Below are 22114 nucleotides of genomic sequence, written 5' to 3' on the forward strand. Positions count from 1 at the left end.
AAATGAGTCAATATATCTCACCTTTATTTATATTTAAAAAATATCCATAATTTACCCAAAATTTAGAAAAATTAGCATTTTTAAAAATTTAAATTCTCTGCTTTTAAAACAAATAGTAATACCTCATAAAATAGTTGTTACTTAACATTCCCCCTATGTCTACTTTATGTTGGCATCATTTTGTAAAAGTCATTTTGCTTTTTTAGGACATTAGAAGGCTTAGAACTTTAGACTTTTTTTGTCACTACTGATACTGTTGTTCTTATGCTCAAACAATTAAAAAACTAGAGAACTGAAATAAAACAAAGACATTCAGAGGTTATACAGTGAAAAAGAAATTAAAAAAGTCATACATTTTAAAAAAGCATCCTCACGTCATCAATCCTCCACCACTCCCGTTCAGAGGCTGATCAGGTTCCTCCATATTCTCTCCTTCCTGCTCTCTCCCGACACACAGGAAATGCCAATTAGCTTTTCACAGTGGTGACTTTCCTCAGTGAGTGATAAGCTGTTATTTCTAGGAAATTTCTAGCGTGTTGAGTAGAACAGGAAATGGAAACCAGGAAATGTTGGAATGGGAGTAGTCGAGTATACTGTATACTATGTCTACTGTATACTTTTTTTTTGTACGCCATTGTGAGATGGTTTAGAAGCAATTTTTATTTCTTGGACAAAGTCTTTTAGGGGTTTTCTGGTAAGATTTATTTTTTGTCAAGTGCCTGCAGTGTGCCCCTGAAGATTCATACTTACCTGCTCCACGCCGCTACGGTGCTCCATGCTGCCACTGCATTTTCTATTTTCATGTGCTATGGGCATGGTCCAGCTAATGACTGGCCTCAGAGGTGACATACTGGCTGGAGTGATGCATGTGACCATGGCCATGCACTGCCAGATGTAAACAGTGCGGGGACCGAAAGATGGAGAAAGCAGAGAAAGAATGGAGTATCATAGCGGCGTGGAACAGGTAAGCCTGAATCTTCTGCTTCAGGGAGCAGACTTTGGGCACTTGCTAAACAATAAGTATTACTGGGAAACCCATTTAAAAATATTTAGAAACAAATTTTAATTACATTCCATCACTTTTTTGTCTTTTCTATCCAGGATGAACATTTAATAAAGATGCACTAAATAAAATTACTGAACCAAAATGTCAAACATGTCAAAAATGTCCACAATATTGCCATGATAACGGCCCCATATTTATAGTCATCCGGTATATATATTTTTTGTTTTCAATTATTACTTTCTTTCCAATTCAGTTTTATTGACCTTCTGATTCTAAGTTTCCTAGCCAATATTAATACGGCCATCTGTTATTTTTCAAAATTCGATGTGACACAACAAACTCTTGAGGTATAGCGCGCTATAAATTTTGTACTTTGCCGACGTGAACGCAATTACTTTATATGACATTTTGAAGAATTTACATTTATAGTTTGTATTCCGTATGGAGGATGACCCAGAATAACCTAGCGGTATAGAATTCCATTAAAAGGAAGAAAAAACATGAATAACAGACGGCATAGAAAACTTATCTTTTATTGATTTCTTTATTTTTTTTAGATTTGAGATACAGAAGAATAAATGCTAGTAAGGTAAAGGACAAAAAACCCTCTGGAGAACATTTCTAACAAAGGCTTATTATGTGTCATGATATTAACACTTTCGCAACCTCACAATTTTATCAATTTCTGATCATTCCTTGTACACTGATCTTCTATTAAGGTAGATATTATGAGACATGTTCGAAAATGAAATGATTTAAAAAAATATGCTGCTTTCTTTCAAAAACAGTGCCACTCATTACACTTCATTCTGTTTGAAGTAGATGGAGCTGATATGTTACGTGAACATATGGACAAGTGAAGCAGTTATACTTTTTCTAACCTTTTCTCACTCTGCACAACAACCTTTAAAATATTTATTAGCTTTTATTGCTCTCTGTGCAAGTTATTTTCTGAGGCCATATCAAGAGAAAATAACAGCACATAAGTGGGAGAAATAAAGAGGAAAAAGAAGGAAGGAACGAAGGATGACAGGAATGAAGGATGGACAATAGGAAGTATGTGCAGGCTACCTTATGATCGTACCAAGATGAATGCATGTTTTGTACCTCAGACCTGGGGTTACTACTATTACTGCATTTCATATGTAATTCAATGCAATGCTACTGTATGTAATGTGAGAAGTACCATGTAATTTGATTCAGCGGGGGATGTAATGGTTGGCAATGGTTGATTGTAACAGGGCTTCCACGCTGTTCCACCCCTCCTGGTGGAGTGGGCTGATCTGACTTCCTGCCAGAAGGGGGAAGTCAAGAGCTAGTTTAGTGCAGTCTAAAGGAAAGTGCAGGGTGAAGAAGGGATGAGAGAGGTCCGGTCCTGATAGCGGAGGGAAGTTGGAAGACAGCTCATAGAACACCCACTCTGAGGAACCACTTCTGAAAGTCAGGATCCAGATACCTCTCTCCCGTCAGAGAGTTGGGAAGTAGCTCGTAAAGCACCCACTCTCCAAAACTGAAGGAAAGATTCAAGGTGAAGCCTTGACACTAGAGACAGTGCAAACCTGCAACCATCCAACCTGCCATCATACCTCCTCAGCTGGTGCCAGAGAAGAATTGCGCTAAAGCATGCTGCTACTGTATGTATTTCAAGTTCTACGTTGCATATAGTAAAAATGTTAAACTCTGGGCTCATCCTTCAGTACTATAACTTTTACTGTAACAGCCTGAGGTAGGACACTGTGAGACTACAACTCTACATCACTGCTAATATTACTCCCATCCTCTACACCAGCTTCCACTGGGGCTCGCTACACATACAGTACGGTGCAAAATACTGCAAAGTAAGACTGCTTTTAAAAATAGAAGTGTTAATAGTTTACTTTTATCAATTAACAGAATTTTAAGTGAATTAATAAAAGAGAAATCTTAATCTAATCAATATTTGGGATGACCACCCTTTGCCTTCAACATTTGTTTTTCTAGGTACATTCCACACTGTTTTTGAAGGCACTCGGTTGTTTGTTCCAAACATCTTGGAGAAAAAAACATTGATCTTCTGTGGATGTAGGCTTGCTTAAATCCTGTCTGTTCATGTAATCCCAGACAGACTCGATGCTGTTGAGATTAGGGATCTGTGGGGGTCATATCAAAACTCTTTGTTCTTCTTTATTTTTAAGATGGTTTTAATTATGTTGACTATATGTTTGATGTCATCGTTCTGCTGCAGAATACATATACAGTGCTGCCCCTAATTATTCATACCCCAGGCAAATTTTGACTTAAAGTTACTTTTATTCAACCAGCAAGTAATTTTTGGACGGCAAAATTACATAGGTGTCTCCCAAAAGATAATAAGATGATGTACAAGAGGCATTATTGTGGAAAAAAAACCATTTTCTCAGCTTTTATTTACATTTGAGCAAAAAATACAAGATGTTCCGCACTGTGGAAAATCTCAGAGGATGTGGTCGGAAGCCAAAAGTGACACCTGTGCTGGCCAGGAGGATAGTTAGAGAGGTGAAAAATAATCCAAGAATTACCACCAAGGCCATCCTGGTTAAACTGGGCTCTGCTGTGTTCCACTTCTCCAGATAAGGCACACAAAAGCTCGCTTGGCCTTTGCAAAAGCTCATCTGGACAAAGAAGAAGACTTCTGGTCTTCTGTGTTATGGTCAGATAAAACAAAAATTTTATTGTTTGGTCACAGTGATGTTTCCTTCATTTGGCGTAAAAAAGGAGAAGCCTTCAACCCAAAGAACACCATCCCCACTGTCAAACATGGTGGTTGGAACCTAATGCTTTGGGGGTGTTTTTAAGCCAATGGACCAGGGAACCTAATTACAGTAAACGGCACCATGAAAAAAGAGCAATACATGAGGATTCTCAAGGACAACATCAGGCGTCTGAAGGGAAACTTGGCCTTGGGCACCAGTGGACATTTCAGCATGACAATGACCCAAAACTCACAGCAAAAGTGGTGAAGAAATGGTTAGCAGACAACAACATTAACGTTTTGGAGTGGCCCAGCCAGAGTACAGACTTGAATCCAATTGAGAATCTGTGGAGGGAGCTAAAGATCAGGGTGATGGCAAGAAGACCCTCCAACCTGAAAGATTTTGAGCTCAAAGCTAAAGATGAATGGGCAAAAATACCTGTGGAGACCTGCAAAAAGCTGGTCTGCAATTACAGGAAGCGTCTGATTGCTGTAATAGCCAATAAAGGCTTTTCTATTGATTATTGAGAAGGGTATGAATAATTTTGGACTGGACACTTTTTGCTCAATTGTAAATAAAAGCTGAGAAATGTTTTTTCTCCACAATAATGCGTCTTGTACATCGTCTTATTATCTTTTGGGAGACACCTATGTCATTCCCCGTCAAAAAATTACTTGGTTGAATAAAAGTAACATTAAGTCAAAATTTGCCAGGGGTATGAATAATTATGGGCAGCCCTGTAAATTTTAACTATTGAGACTTTTAGTCTAAAAACTTTGCACAGTGACAGTAAAGTAAATCAAAGAAATAATGAGGAAAAAGAAGAAGAACAATATATAGAAGGAAGGAAGAGAGAGAAAGTGAAAAACGAATGGAAGAAAGAGAGAGCAACTGAAGGAGAGGGATAGAAGGAAGAAGAGGAAGGATGGAATAGGAATGTGAGGAGAAGGAAGGAAGGATGGAAGGAAGAAAGGGAAGGTGAGAGAGATGGATGGAGGGAACAAAGAGAAAGAGAGAAAGTAATATTAAGAGAAGGGAGGGAGAAATTAAGAGAGTATGGAATGATGGACATACTGAAAGAAGGTTGGAAGGGATGAATAGTGGGAAAGATGGATGGAAGAGGGAAGGAGGAGAGAGAATGAAAAATAAAAAGAAGCGAGAATGGAAGAACAGAAATAACGATGTAATGAAGAAAATAAGGACAATAGGCTCATAGATTGTAAGCTCTTGTGAGCAGGGCCCTGACTCCTAGTGTTTCAGTTGCATATTAGCTAGTTACTTTTGTTTCGTACATTAACCTTATGAATTAGTAAAGCGCTGCGGAATATGGTGGCGCTATATAAATAAATGTTATTATTTTTTTATTATGTGCAGGTTATCTTGTGATCGTACTAAGATGAATGCACATGTTTTGTACCCCAGACCCAGGGTTACTACTATTGTATCTGTAATTGCTGCATTTCATATGTATTCCACAGCAATGCTATGTAGTGTGAGATGTATAGTACCATGTCCTTAGATTTAGCAGGGAAGGTAATGTTGCAATGGTTGGTTGGATGAAGGAGGGAAGAAAGAGAGAATGGATTATAAATAGAAGGGAGAATGGAAGAACAGACAAAAAGAATGGAAGGACAGAAAAAAGGAAGGTAGAAAAGGGTGAAGGATAAAAAGGAAAATGGAAAGGAAATGAAGGAGAAAACAAGAAGAAGAAGGAGGAACAAAGTGAAGGACAGAAACATGGAAATAAAAAGAAAATATAATTACAAACGTTTGTAATGTTTTTTTTTCACCCAAAGGACTTAAAGTGCATGGATGTTTGTGGCACAGGGACTTCAGTGGCTGGCAGATAAGCACTCATCCCCAACACCTACTAGGTTCAATTTCATAGAAAGTCAGTTTCCTGTTAGTATATTTATGGAGTGTGGGTGGAAACCAGAGGACCTCCACATACTAACTCCTACCAATTTGCCCTTGGTTGCATTTGAACCATGGTTCCCTGTGCTGCAAGAGAATAGAAACAACCTCTTAACAGTGGTGTACCTCCAATAGAGGCAGACCATGCAGCTGCTATGGGTCCCACCAAGGAAGAGGGCCCAGGCAAGGAATAGAAGGCACCACCCTCTAATTACACTGAATACAGTGGTTGCGATGGTTCCGTCCTGAGTCCCTGTCTAGGGCTTGTGCCTTTCCTTTGGGTTCCCTGCTAGTTTTGCTCAGCTGGGGAGGGCCCTTCTCCTGCTTAGACAGTTTGTATTCTCCCCTGCAGTCACAGTCCCTCCCTGCTTGCAGTCTTTTAGAGCACTCTGTCTGTCTACTGGGTGCTGGACTGGGCAATCAGCATTTTGCAGTGCTAGCAGAACCTGCTGCTGGTTGGCTTGTCTAGCACCCAGCAAACAGAGCTGATCGGGCCGATGTTACAGGATATGATTCCTGCTGCTGGCACTGGCCCTGCCTATGAACTGACTGAGGAGGTGACCATCATCACCGGACACCAGTCCAAGAGACAAGTGATACCTCTCCAGTCCAGCGCTGCTTGTGAAGATTTGCCCGGCCACAGTGACAGGAAGCTCTACATAACGGTAAGTCAGCAGCACTGTCCAGTGTGCACTGAAGTCTAAAAAAAAGTTCATGGGTCACACTATCTATATAGTAGCAGCAAGTAGTGTTCATGAGGGGCTATGTTAGTGGCATATTATATAATAAGCAGCACAGTAGACACCGGGCACAGTTCATGGCAGTGGAGCAGGACAGCACACTATATAAAAAACAGCAACCGACACAATTCATTGGGTGGGGGCTCGTAGGATGGCACATTATATAAAAAAACAACAGCAACACAGTTCATGAAGGTTGGCAGGATGGCATACTATGTAATAAACAGCAGCAGGCACAGTTCATGGGGGAAGGATGGCACACCATATAAGTTTCGGCAGCAGACACAGTTCATAAGGGGGTGGCAGGGTGGCACACTATATAAAAAGCAGCATAGATAGTTTCCCTGGTAAGGCTAGGCGTAAACTTGGAATCCCATTCTGGTATTCTGTCGCAGAATACGAACAGAATACAGGAATTGACTGGCCAAAACTGCATGTGCCAAGCACTGTGGGCACCCTCCTAATCCCATTCAATTAAATATGTCAGTTGAGTTCTGGTGTGAGTAACTACATTTAGCCAGACATAACACCACTGCACGTGGTGGGGAAGAAAAGAAACCAGGGCATATAGTGGGAAGGGACAGGAATGGGTAGTGGAAGGGACTAGGAACCGGACATGGGGGCTCAATTTAGATTCTTACTAAAATGATTTTTACGTACGCTTCTGCCCCTGAGCAACCATGGTGCCTTAAAGAAATAAAGAAAAGAAAAGGAAATAGGAAATGATGAAGAAGTGGAAGTAGAAAGATGGCAAAGTAAGATGAATGGAAAAAGAGAAACGGAAGAAGAAATAACAAGAGGAAAAAAAACAAATAAAAAGAAAAGAGAAGGTAGAAAAACACAAAGAGAAGGGAGTAGAGAGAGAAAGAGAGGGAGGTTCGATTTGCAGGTTCACCAAATTTTTGGGGAAAAATTTGGTTCGATACAAATTTATTCAGGGCGAATTTAGTTGAAAAACTGCGATATCCTGGCTGCAGAGAGCCTTTATAGTGGTGTAGAATGCTGTGCCTTGCAGTAACACGCATAGGGAGTCTGCTGTGGTAGTGAAATAATGCTGTGAGTCCATATGACATGCAGATGACAGGCGTCGCTCTTAGAATCACTGCAGACTTTACTTATTTGGGCAGTTACAGGGCCAAAATTGACCTAATAACTTAAGTATGAACTCAGCCTTACAGGTCGATGTTAGCACCCAGAAGAAGCGCACTCCTTTTACACCGTCGTCAGCTGATTCCACATCGATGTCTTATACAAGTAGAGCCCCCCAACAGAGTGGGGAGAGTGTCAGCAGTAAGTTTGTGTTGACGTAACTGATTATTTTGCACTTCCGCTGATCCATCAGAACAATAACCCCCAAAAAAGGGATAGTGTCTGTGGAGCAAACGAGGTGCAGAAGGGAAGGACAGAGAGCTACATTCGGCTAAGGTGGTGGAGCCTTGACTGCCTGAAATCGGCTGCGTGCCACTGGGTGATGCAGCGGTTGCTACGGCAGGCTGGACCACCACATCGGAGCCACGGTTCTCCCAGTCCACTTTATGGTGATGCTGCATATGTTGACACAGGGCCATGGTGCCAACATTGGCACCCTGGCCACGCTTCACCTTCTGCCCACAGATTCACTGGCCATGTTCACCTCTTCTGGCGGCTTAACAAAAAACTGCCACACCGCAGAGTAGACGATTTTACCCCCCAACACTACACACTGACTGACTGCTACAGCTTCTGCCTCCGTGAACCCGTGCACCGCTACTTCCCAGGCAGGTAGGCTCCTGCAAAACAGGTGGTCTACCCTGAGCATGTTTAGCTCCTGACCTCCCACTGCTGCCACCCTGCTGACTCCCGGCCATGCTAGCGATTTGCTGGCTCCGCCGCTGCCTCACAGGCAAGCTGCCACCCTCTTCTTCTGATGATGAAGCCCCTTCATCAGAGAGGGTGAAGACGTGATGACATAGGTTTGCTACGTCGCTCCTCCCTCCAACCGCTATATCCCGCCGCACTATGCAAGACATGAGCCTCTCTATCTGAACTGCGGGACACCCCCACCTCTGGGCCCTTTGCATTCTGCTGGACCAGACCCTCGGCGGATGCCCTGCATTTGTCCACCTTGTCTGGCAGTGTCTGCTTGCTGCCTCTCTCGCAGACGGAGCGGTCACCCTCCTTCTGATGTTTCGGTCTCCGCTGCTTCTTGACGCCACCCCTTCTTGGATCTTTGGTGTTGGCTGGGACCTGGTTACAGGTGTGAAATTTGAAGCATCGAATATACACTGAGCAAAAATATAAATGTAACACTTTCGGTTTTGATCCCATTTTGCATAAGCTGAACTCAAAGATCTGAAACATTTTCTACAGACACAAAAGACCCATTACTCTCAAATATTGTTCACAAATCTGTCTAAATCTGTGTTAGTGAGCACTTCTCCTTTGCCGAGATAATCCATCCCACCTCACAGTTGTAGCAAATCAAGGTGCTGATTAGACAACATGAATATTGCACAGGTGTGCCTTATACTGCCCACAATAAAAGACCACTCTGAAATGTGCAGTTTTGCCCTACTGGGGGTTCAGAAAACCAGTCAGTATCTGGTGTGGCCACCATTTGCCTCAGGCAGTGCAACACATCTCCGTCGCATAGAGTTGATCAGATTGTTAATTGTGGCCTGTGGAATGTTGGTCCACTCCTCTTCAATAGCTGTGCGAAGTTGCAGAATATTGGAAGGAACTGGAACACGCTGTCGTATACGCTGATCCAGAGCATCCCAAACATGCTCAATGGGTGACATGTCCGGTTAGTATGCTGGCCATACAAGAACTGAGATGTTTTCAGGAATTGTGTACAGATCCTTGCAATGTGGGGCCGTGCATTATCATGCTGCAACATGAGGTGATGGTCGTGGATGAATGGCACAACAATGGGCCTCAGGATCTCATCACGGTATCTCTGTGCATTTAAAATGCCATCAATAAAATGCACCTGTGTTTGTTGTCCATAACATACGCCTGCCCATACCATAACCCCACTGCCACCACGGGCGACTCGATCCACAACGTTGACGTCAGCAAACTGCTCACCCGACGCCACACACTCAGTCTGCCATCTGCCCTGAACAGTGAAAACAGGACTCATTCGTGAACAGAACGCCTCTCCAATGTACCAGATGCCATCGAATGTGAGCATTTTCCCACTCAAGTCGGTTAAGACGACGAACTGCAGTCAGGTCCAGACCCTGATGAGGATGACGAGCATGCGGATGAGCTTCCCTGAGACAGTTTCTGACAGTCTGCGCAGAAATTCTTTGGTTATCCAAACCGATTGTTGCTGTAGCTGTCCGGGTGGCTGGTCTCAGACGATCATGGAGGTGAACATGCTGGATATGGAGGTCTTGGGCTGCTGTGGTTACACGTGATCTGCGGTTGTGAGGCCGGTTGAATGTACTGCCAAATTCTCTAAAGCGCCTTTGGAGACGGCTTATAGTGGAAAAATGAACATTCATTGCACGGGCAACAGCTCCGGTAGACATTCCTGCAGTCAGCATGCCAATTGCACGCTCCCTCAAACGTTGCGACATCTGTTGCATTGTGCTGTGTGATCAATCTGCACATTTTTTTTAGGCCTCATGCACACGACAGTATTTTTTTGCAGTCCGCAAAAAGGGGTTCTGTTGTTCCGTGATCCGTTTCTGTTTTTGTTTCCGTGTGTCTTCCTTTATTTTTGGAGGACCAAGTCTAAGTCAGGTTTGCCATGCAAATGATAGGAAAAAAACTGACACGGACGCGGATGACAATCTTGTGTGCCTCCGCGTTTTTTTGCGGTCCCATTGACACTGAATAAAACAACGGTCATCTGCATGAGGCCTTATTGTGGGCAATCTAAGGCACACCTGTGCAATTTTCATGCTGTCTAATCAGCACCTTGATAAGCCACACCTGTGAGGTGGGATGGATTATCTCGGCAAAGGAGAAGTACTTACTAACACAGATTTAGACAGATTTTTTAACAATATTTGAGAGCAATGGGTCTTTTGTGTATGTAGAAAATTGAAATTTTGTTGCGTTTATATTTTTGTTAAGTGTATGTTGCTTCATGTCCTTCTCTGCCTCCATGTTTGACCCTTCCTCCCCCAAGCCCTATGTAATAGTTTTCTCGATCTCCCCTTTCATTTTCATTTATAGGGAATATGGGACAGAAGGTTAAAATTTCTCAACTTTATAAAGTGTTGCTTAAAACACAATTTAATAATACACGTTCTCCGGGACAAAAGGCTTGGCAAATTTGTTGTCTGGGAATTTCCCTTGAAGATTGGGATAATATTGGCAAATTTAAGTTTAATACAGTGCCTGTCTCAAATATAAATCCATATACTTGACATTGACAGGTGAGTCAACTAGACAAGAATACCACATCTATAGCAACAGAGGGATGAGCCCCTATATTTTTTCCTTATTTCGTATTTAAGTTTAGTTTCTCAAAATTTAAATCAAGTTTTGGTTCAATTTAATATTTTTAATTTAAATTTAACAGATTGAAGAATGGGGACAATTTGGTCTACTAAATGGTGTCAGTCTGTCACGGAATGTGTACAGGTAACAAGGCAAAGCAACATGTATAAACGACTCGCTGGATCCAAAAACTAAGGAACCAAGGGAGACCCCTGCAGAAGACCTGGCACTTTCCCTGGCTGCTCAGCCTATGCAAAGATCCTAATGGTGGAGGTTTGCATATCCACGAACCTTGACTATAAAGCCCTGAGCACCCTACAATAGTGAGGGGACACGACCACCGGCTCCCTACACAAGACACGGAGGGAGTCAGGGTCATCTGGGATCCAGCAAACAGATATAAACATATAAAAGTACACTTAGCTTTGAAGCAAAGAGGAGGACAGATCAGCGTGCACACACACTCCAGGAGGAAATATAAGCCGCTCAGAAAAGCATTCTGAGGAGGCATTTAAAGGGAAGCAATTAAGACATGACAGCTGAGAGAGGCTGACGAGAGGAGGAGCTGAATACCACAACACAGAAATTCAAGGAGGAGGTTCTGAAAGGCCTCTGTCAGAGCTTCTCAGCTGTCTGGTTGTGACAGTACCCCTCCCTCTACGAGTGGACTCCGGACACTCAGAGCCCACCTTCTCAGGATGGGACCTATGGAATGCCCTGATGAGACGAGAGGCCTTAATGTCCGTCACTGGGACCCACATCCTCTCCTCAGGACCATACCCCTCCCACTGAACAAGGTACTGAAGAGAACCGCGGACAAGACGAGAATCCACAATCCTAGAGACCTGGAATTCAAGATTCCCATCAACCATAATCGGAGGAGGAGGCAAAGGCGAGGGTACAATGGGTTGAACATAAGGTTTCAATAAGGACTTATGAAAAACATTATGGATCTTCCAAGTCTGAGGAAGATCAAGACGGTATGCAACAGGATTGATGACAGACAGGATTTTGTAAGGCCCAATAAACCTAGGACCCAACTTCCAGGAGGGAACCTTCAATTTGATATTCTTGGTAGACAACCACACCAGATCACCAACATTCAGGTCCGGACCAAGCACACGTCTCTTATCAGCCACACGCTTATATCTCTCACTCATGCTCTTTAGATTCTCTTGAATCTTTTGCCAAATAGATGACAAAGACGAGGAGAATCTGTCCTCATCAGGTAAACCAGAAGACCCCTCTCCCGAGAAAGTCCCAAACTGTGGATGAAACCCATATGCACCGAAAAATGGTGACTTATCAGAGGACTCCTGACGACGGTTATTTAAAGCAAACTCAGCAAGGGACAAAAAAGAACACCAATCCTCTTGATTCTCCGCCACAAAACAACGCAGATATGTCTCCAGATTCTGATTGACGCGCTCTGTCTGGCCATTCGACTGCGGGTGGAAAGCAGAAGAGAATGACAACCGAACCCCCAAGCGAGAACAGAAAGCCTTCCAGAATCTGGAAACAAACTGCGTGCCCCTATCAGAGACTATGTCTGAAGGAATACCGTGCAACTTGACAATGTGATCAACAAATGCCTGCGCCAGCGTCTTAGCATTGGGCAAACCAGGAAAAGGGATGAAATGCACCATTTTGCTAAAACGGTCCACCACCACCAGAATCACAGTCTTCCCCGAGGAACGAGGCAGGTCCGTGATAAAGTCCATGGACAGATGTGTCCAAGGACGGGAAGGAATGGGTAAGGGAAGGAGAGGACCTGATGGCCGTGAATGAGGGACCTTGGCACGAGCGCAAGTCTCGCAGGCTGCCACAAAACCCTCAACCGACTTACGAAGCGCAGGCCACCAGAATCTCCGAGCGATGAGATCCAGTGTGGCTCTTACCCCCGGGTGCCCAGCAAGGACCGTATCGTGGTGTTCTTTAAAAATCTTGTGTCTTAAAGCGAGAGGCACAAACAACCTCCCAGGAGGACAAAGATCAGGAGCCTCTGACTAGGCTGCCTGCACCTCTGCCTCCAATTCAGGAAAAAGAGCAGAGACCACCACACCTTCAGCCAAAATGGGACCCGGGTCTTCAAAATTCCCGCCTCCCGGAAAACAACGTGACAGGGCATCTGCCTTCACATTCTTAACTCCAGGGCGGAACGTGACAACAAAATTAAACCTAGAAAAGAACAACGACCATCTGGCCTGTCTCGGGTTCAGACGCTTGGCTGACTCCAAGTAGGCCAGATTTTTATGGTCAGTAAATACGGTAATAGGGTGTCTGGCCCCCTCTAGCCAATGGCGCCATTCCTCAAAAGCCAACTTGATGGCCAACAATTCCCTATCTCCCACATCGTAATTTCTCTCTGCGGAGGAGAGTTTTCTTGAGAAAAAGGCACACGGTCGCCAATTGGCAGGAGAGGAACCCTGAGACAAGACCGCCCCCACACCCACCTCAGAAGCATCAACCTCAACTATGAAGGGTAATGAAACATCAGGTTGCACCAAGATGGGAGCGGAAGCAAAACTCTCCTTGATATCAGAAAAGGCCTTACGCGCCTCTACTGACCAAGAAGAAAAATCTACCCCCTTTCTGGTCATATCAGTGAGTGGTTTAACAATAGAAGAATAATTCAAAATGAACTTCCTGTAATAATTGGCAAAGCCCAAAAAACGCATCAGCGCCTTTTGATTCTCAGGAAGCTCCCACTCAAGCACAGCGCGGACCTTCTCGGGGTCCATGCGAAAACCAGAAGCGGAGAGAAGAAACCCCAGAAATTGAATTTCTGGAACCGCAAACACACATTTTTCCAGTTTCGCATATAATTTATTCTCCCACAGGATGAGCAAGACCTGACGTAAATGTTCCTTATGAGTTTTGAAATCGGGAGAAAAAATCAAAATGTCATCCAAATACACCAATACAAATTTTCCCATCAAATGATAAAAAATGCTGTTCACGAAATGCTGAAAAACGGCTGGGGCATTCATCAACCCAAAAGGCATAACCAAATTCTCAAAATGGCCCTCAGGGGTATTGAAGGCCGTCTTCCATTCGTCCCCTTCTCTGACCCTGACCAGGTTGTATGCCCCTCTTAAATCTAATTTGGAAAAGACTTTAGCCCCAACAACCTGGTTAAACAGGTCCGGGATCAGAGGAAGCGGATAAGGGTCACGAATTGTGATATTGTTCAGCTCCCTGAAATCCAGACAAGGTCTTAAAGAACCATCTTTTTTCTTAACAAAGAAAAAACCAGCGGCAACAGGTGACTTTGAGGGTCGTATGTGTCCCTTTCTCAGACTCTCAGAGATATAAGTACGCATAGCGATCCTCTCAGGTTGGGAAAGATTGTATAAACGAGATTTAGGCAGCTTGGCGTCTGGGATGAGATTAATAGGGCAATCGTACTCCCTGTGCGGGGGCAAATCCTGAACTCCACTCTCAGAGAAGACATCCGAAAATTCAGAGAGAAAAGATGGTACAGTCTTAGTAGCAACCTCAGAAACAGATGTCGTGAGGCAATTCTCTCTGCAAAAGTCACTCCAACCATTTATTTGCCTTGCTTGCCAATCAATGGTGGGGTTATGTTTAGTGAGCCAGGGTAGCCCCAACACTAGAGGAGTCGGCAAACCGCTAAGGACGAAACATGACACATCCTCAACATGAGCATCACTCACAATTAAACGGATATTGTGAACTATGCCCTTTAATGACTTCTGAGAAAGTGGAGCGGAATCGATAGAAAACACAGGAATATCCTTTCTCAAAGCGCACACCTGGAAACCATGAGTTATCGCAAAGTGATTATCAATGAGATTAACCGCTGCTCCACTATCCACAAAAATCTCACAAAAAATGTTCTTGCTCTCTAGCGCCACCCTAGCCGGCAGGACAAAACGGGAACTACAAGCAAACGGAAAATCTTCAATTTCCGCCTCAATCCTGCCAATAGTAACAGACGGAACATTTTTCAAAGATTTTTTCCTCTTTGTTTCTTTATTATACCCAGAGAACTGCCTGAATCTCCTAGAGGGACAAATATTTGCCAAATGATTAATACCTCCACAACAAAAACAAACCCTCTCATGCGGGCTGAATCTTCTATTGTCAGAAGCAATCAACCCCAGCTGCATGGGCTCCTGCTCAGAAGGGGCTGACAGCGACTGAGACCCCTGCGCAGAGAATGGGACCGCTGCACAGTCCTGGGACCAAGTATGACAGGAAGGAGAGATCTCTCCTCTCTCTCTAAGACGCCTGTCAATACGAACGGCCTGAGACATAGCAGAGTCCAAAGAAATAGGCCTTTCATGAAAGGCAAATGCATCTTTCAATCCCTCTGAAAGACCATGGCAAAATTGACTTCGGAGTGCAGCATCATTCCAACCAGTATCAGCTGCCCAACTCCGAAATTCTGAGCAGTATATTTCTGCGGATTGTTTACCCTGGCATAGGAGACGTAGTCTAGACTCCGCCAGAGCAATACGATCCGGATCATCATATATCTGACCCAGGGCTAAAAAGAATTCATCCACTGAACGGAGGGGCCGTGCCCCCTCCGGCAGCGAAAAGGCCCAGGACTGAGCGTTACCCCTGAGCAGCGATATAATGATCCCCACCCTCCGTTCCTCATCACCAGAAGAATGGGGAAGAAGGCGAAAATGGAGTTTGCAAGCCTCTCTAAAACGCACAAAATTCTCACTACCCCCGGAGAACGTATCCGGGAGCGAGATCTTAGGCTCAGAACAAGCTCCATGAACGCAAGCTGAACCGGTCACTTGAAGCTGAGACAAAGTCTTACGGAGGTCAGCTACCTCCAATGAAAGACCCTGGAAGCGTTCAGCCAAAAGTGAAACCGGATCCATGCTTAAGACGGTTTTGGCGGCTTATAATGTCACGGAATGTGTACAGGTAACAAGGCAAAGCAACATGTATAAACGACTCGCTGGATCCAAAAACTAAGGAACCAAGGGAGACCCCTGCAGAAGACCTGGCACTTTCCCTGGCTGCTCAGCCTATGCAAAGATCCTAATGGTGGAGGTTTGCATATCCACGAACCTTGACTATAAAGCCCTGAGCACCCTACAATAGTGAGGGGACACGACCACCGGCTCCCTACACAAGACACGGAGGGAGTCAGGGTCATCTGGGATCCAGCAAACAGATATAAACATATAAAAGTACACTTAGCTTTGAAGCAAAGAGGAGGACAGATCAGCGTGCACACACACTCCAGGAGGAAATATAAGCCGCTCAGAAAAGCATTCTGAGGAGGCATTTAAAGGGAAGCAATTAAGACATGACAGCTGAGAGAGGCTGACGAGAGGAGGAGCTGAATACCACAACACAGAAATTCAAGGAGGAGGTTCTGAAAGGCCTCTGTCAGAGCTTCTCAGCTGTCTGGTTGTGACACAGTCCTTGTAATGGCTTATCTGTGGTTAACCCGCAAGGGAAAGGCCTTTATGGGGGCAGTGGACAACTGTTTTTTTACTTTCTGCAATTACTCAATTAAGCCTAAGACAGTAGAGAATCGGGCAGTCTTCTGGTTATTCCAGAACCTGGTTGCGATAGAGAAAGCGTTCCAAAAAACTATTTCTCTCCACCTGGAGAGGAATCCTTTCAAGATTGATGCAAGTGCAGTATCGGATGCTCATCAAGCCAGATACTTCTGGGGGAACCTGCCTGGCATGAACAGGCCTCTGGTAGCTACAGACAATGAGAAGACAAAGCTTCAAGATTGCTTGGAGCACGGAAAAGTCGCAAAGTTCATCAAGATTCAAACCATAACTACCTGCCCCTGGTCTCTTCGTCAGCGAAAAAATTCTGAGTTCCCAGTCATCATGGATGGGAAGGAGGACATCCTGTGGTGCACAGAGATGGAGAGGGTCTTTGGATTCCCCCCATACTATCCAGACGACTCAGAAATGAACACCTGCTCCCGAAAGAAGCTCCTGGGAATGTCATGGAGCGTCCCGATCATCTGGCATCTATTCAACCCGCTGAAGGATTATTTTGAAAGTGTGTAGAAGCCACACAGGGCCCCAACGCTGAAGATTTATCATGGAGACACCAGATTTTATAATATTACATTATTATATAAAGAAAAAAAGAAAAAAAGAAAAAAATGAAGCCCCTTTGTCACCGGCTCCCAAGTGCGATCAGCTACATAATCATCATCAAGTACTGTCTGCACGTCATTGATGTCCTCCTCAACCATCTCTGCGTCAGACCGCTCGCAATACCAGCTCCTACGCCACTATCCTCATCACTACTTGCCCACCTAGTGGAGGAAGCGGCGGATGTCTCCTCCACATCTTGGCTTGCCAGTAGCTGCTGACTGTCTTCTAGTAGCTCGTCCTCACTGTATAGTGGAGCTGAGCCCACAACATACAATACTTCTCTGGCTGAGGGAACAGAAAAGGACAGAAGCATGTTAAGGACAGGTGAGGGCACAACTAAGGGTTGTGTCTGACGAACCCACTGACTCTTGGCTTGGGGTGTCTGATGTCACTTGCGACGAAGTCGAAGATCGAGTCAACCATTCACGAACCGCTGTGTTGCTGGTCACGACACGACCGCTAGATGACACTGGGAGCTCAGGCCTCTCGAAGTGACCCCTTCTGCCATGGCCCCTTACTCTGCTGCGACCTCTGCCTGCGCAATAAACATTTAGGCCTCTGCCACTCCCCTGTGCAGAGCCTGGAACTTCTCTGTCTGGCATACTGTTAGATATAAGAAATAATCAAATGTTAGATCAAATATTTTTTATTTTGCCACTAATACACAGCAAACAGGGCTTTAGAATATATCACCGCCTAATGGCAATAGGGCCCTAATTTTTTCCAGTTTTCCACTACACAAAAGGCTTTTCAACAGATAAGTGCAACGCTGAACAGCAAATATTTTTTTATTTTGCCACTAATACACAGCAAACAAAGCTTTAGAATATATCACTGCACCGCACAAGGGCAAATATATTTTTCTTTTGCCACTAATACACGGCAAAAAGGGCTTTACAACATATAACTGCACTGCATAAGGGCAAATAAGACGTACTGTAGAAATATTTCCTTGTAATAAACCCTGGTAATGGCTGTATTAAACAGCACTTGCACCCCAATAACAAGAACGGTTTGCTAGAATGACAGAGCTGTATATTGGCAATTTGGATCCCCAGTCAGTGCAGCAAGAGGCAACAGTATTGTTCCTATTACCCAGTCTGTAACCTCCCCTACTGAACCCTGTTCTACATAAATGCTGTGGAACGATTCCTCCCTATCCTTTCCCTGCACTTATAAAAAAAAATTTCACCACAATCAACCTAGCACTGTCCCTAGCGCCTGCAGGCGTCTCTCCCTGCACTAAGTACGCTGGTAAATGGCAGAATCTAAGATGGTTGACACTATTTATAGGGCTGTGACATCAAAGGGCTGGCTGGCTTCTGATTGTCTGCATACATGGCATTATGGGTGATCCCGCCTTCCCAGAGTTTCTTACTCCATGTCCTAACATGTGCAGCAGCCATTTTAGGAAAAAATTTGATTTGTTACCACGAAGCGTGAGGAAATTCGACTTCGGTTCGAATCAAATTTTTCCTGAAAATTCAGATCGAATTCCACTTCATCAGCTTCGATTAGCTCATCTCGTGTTCATCGCTGAAGAGGATAGATCTCCATTCCAACCTACTCTGACATCTTGCTGTGTACCATGAATGTCTTTGGGAGCAGTGGCGTGAGGTCAGTGGAACTCAAGTGGAACACCAGTAGCTGGACATCTGTCTTGTAGCCCGATGTCATTCAAGCATCTTGTGATGGTTTTTGTAGACACAATTATCTGGGACACAAAGGAGACAATATTACAAAGATGAATACTTTTAGAGTGTGGGGTCTAGAGGCACTATTGGTCTGTGCATGTCTGAAAGGGGTATTATTGCTGTGTGGAGCAGAGAAGAGGGCTGTTTCACTGTAAAGGGTCCCATTTTGGAGCTTATTATCTACTGGGGCACTACCTGTTTAATTGACTGTGATGAAGACATTGGAAGGTAATCAACAGTGTTAAGAAGGGAAGGGGGGGGGGGGGGTTAACAGTAAGAGTGCCCACTCATGAGATCGTTGCAATAGGACAACCAATGTGTTAAAATGGCCCTGCTTAATAATGAAACATCTTACAACACAATGGCTGTAGTTCCTTCTCTTGACCTAGGTCTTGGCTTCCTCAGATAGTCTGGCAACAATACAACTCCAAACTTTAGAACTTAGACCCATGTGTACGATATATATAAAAAAAAAATTACCTTCTTCTTCTGTATTTGTGAACTTTTTGGTTGCATGATATAAAGCTCCCCATCGAGTTGACATCCAGTATTTGAATTTATAGCCAAGCGAGGATATCTACATAGAATCTAGATGAACACCATGGGAGTCGAAACTCAAGAACAACCATCTTGTGACAAGGAAAGAAGAATTCCTTAATGTTTTCTTCGTGAGAAAGTGACACTTCTTAGTTACTTATTTGATTACTGTATATCAATGCTATCGATATTCTCAAAAGCCCGTAGCTGTAAGGTTGCTTGGATCAATAGCAAAAATTATTCACACGACGCTATTCAATTCTCTTTAGCTGGAAAACATCTTGTGCTTGTAGAAGTGATTTAAACACTCTGGCATTTGCCCATATCATTTTCTAATCCTGGAAAGAACATCATTCTTTTAATTTAATCAACCTAAATTGCTTGCTGACCATTTTATTTTATAGAACTTTGCCTCTCGCTAGGACAAAATGCATTCAACACAGCGTATAAATAACAAAAATTTGCAGCAACCAAAAAGTTTTATGGCTAAATAGACTGAATGTTCTTTTTTTTTCTCCCTTTACCCTGAACCGCTCAGCATGATTCACAGAAGCTCGTTGCTGTCAGTGGTATAGGATGCTCACAAAATAACAATGCCATTCTCCTCTGTGGGAACAACGTAAAGGAAGAAGGACTCGTCTGCTCTCTGTTTACTAAAAACTCTGGAGAAATCGCTAAAGACATTTGTCCAGGGGCTCGTGCTCGTTCTTCTTTCCGACAACATTCTCATTTCCTCCTTGTTACTTTTTGAGCTTGTTTTATATATCTTAGGCTATTAGCAGGGATATTGATCTTTCACTAATACGTGAGGCTTTCTGCTGTAAATGTAGCAAAGGTTATTAACTGCAAACAAAATGTAGAAGCCTCTAAAAGAGGGCCTAACGTTGTTTGGTGAAATATAACGGTCCGGAAGAAAAAAAGATCTAAGGTTCTGCGGTGTGTAATTAATCAAGAAAGCCTTAAAAAGAGAACCTCTGGGTAATGCAATGTTATGAATGGTGTCGGCTGGAAGACCTACCAAAGACAAGAGTGAAAAAACAACAACAACAACAAAATAACACATAGCATTTAGAGGCAACCATAAACCAACACTGTTTCAGAGAGATAACCTCACAAATGGAGGCCTTTGAGGGTTTTTGTTTGTTTCATGATATAATTGCTAGAAAAGAACTCGGAATTGAATGCACTTTCTGTCCACCAAAAGGAAGAGCAATTGATTTGAGTGCTTTTTTTTCTCAGCTGGCAACTGTGAAATGTGATCTCTCTTTGGAGGTTAGCCATTTTCTGCCTGCACAAGAGGCATCATTCATGGGCTCAGAAAGCATTGCAGGTTGCTTTCAAATGTAAATAAATAGGAGTTAGATAGAAGTGGCCAGAAATGTAATTGTGTCCATACACAATGTGTGTTTGACGGCCATTAAAACGGTTTCAACCTAAGTGGTCAGCATAATATTTATGTTTACTTTGACATAGAGCGATGAGATGATGAGTGGGACAGAAGGGGTTGAATTAGGACAGCATATGCATGCATGTGTATGTGCTTGGCTGGGGCTGGAAGTAAAATGGTAGAAGCTTTCGAAAAGCGAACATAGTATGTATTAAGGGGCTTGTCCAGGATTTTGCTCACGCAAGGTCAATATCAGATTGGCAGCGGTCTAACCCCTGATGGTCTGCTGTTTCCGGGTAGCTCTGGTGCCAGAACTACACAGCTCCGTCCGTTGTGTAGAGGACAGAGTTTGTAACTGCATCGCTGCTCCCATGGAAGTGAATGCAGTACCGACCACTAGACACAATGGGTCAAGCTTTATAGTTCCGACGCTGACCTCCAGATCTACTACAGGACAGCTGATCTGAGGGGTGTCAGAACCCTGCCATTCAGATATTGACTGCCTATCCTGAGGATAGGACATCAATAGTAAATTCCTGGACAACCTGTTTAAGGACTATGTAGTCTGTGATGCAGTCTCCATTGCTTGGACTTCTCTGGTTGCAGAGTTGCTAACTGGTGTCACAATCATGTCTCAATAAACAAACCGGGGGTCAATGCCAAATTATCAGAGAGAAATGTCAAAGTAACAGATAATTAGGGTCAGAGGCACAGCGAAGTCAAAATCCAGCAGTAATACTACAAGTTCCAGGCAAATGGATAGTCAGACAGTTCAGGATCAAACACAGTTCAGGCATTAGAGGGTAATCCAGAAGTATGATCAAAGTCAAAGCCGGATCAGAAAGAAGAGATCAAAATTTAATCTCACCAGGAGAGAGCACCAGGTTGCAAAAAAACAAAAACGGTCAATAGTTGAGCTGCAGATTTAACCCTTTCAGGACCCTGCCATTTTTCACCTTAAGAACCAGGCAATTTTTTGCAAATCTGACATGTGTCACTTTATGTGGTGATAACTTTAAAATGCTTTTACTTATCCAGGCCATCCTGTGACTGTTTTCTCATCACATATTGTACTTCATGACAGTGGTAAAATTTAGTAAAAAAAATAGCCAATTTTACCCACAATTTTGAAAAATTAGAAAATTTCCAAATGTCAATTTCTCTACTTTTATAAAAGATAGCAATACCTCCAAAAATAGTTATTATTTTACATTCCCCATATGTCTACTTCATGTTTGGATCATTTTGTGAATGCCATTTATTTTTGGGGACGTTAGAAGGCTTAGAAATATAGAAGCAAATCTTGAAATTTTTCAGAAAATTTCCAAAACTCACTTTTTAAGGACGAGTTCAGGTCTGAAGTCACTTTGTGAGGCTTACATAATTGAAACCACCCAAAAATGACCCCATTTTAGAAACTACACCCCTTAAGGTATTCAAAACTGATTTTACAAACTCTGTTAACCCTTTAGGTGTTCCACAAGAATTAAAGGGTTTCTACCACTTGCTTTGCACACATTTCGTTTTCAGACACTAGCGATCCGCTAGTGTCTGATGTACCATACAAGCTAA

This window comes from Bufo gargarizans, chromosome 5, assembly GCF_014858855.1.
Source record: "Bufo gargarizans isolate SCDJY-AF-19 chromosome 5, ASM1485885v1, whole genome shotgun sequence".
NCBI classification, from domain to species: Eukaryota; Metazoa; Chordata; class Amphibia; order Anura; family Bufonidae; genus Bufo; species Bufo gargarizans.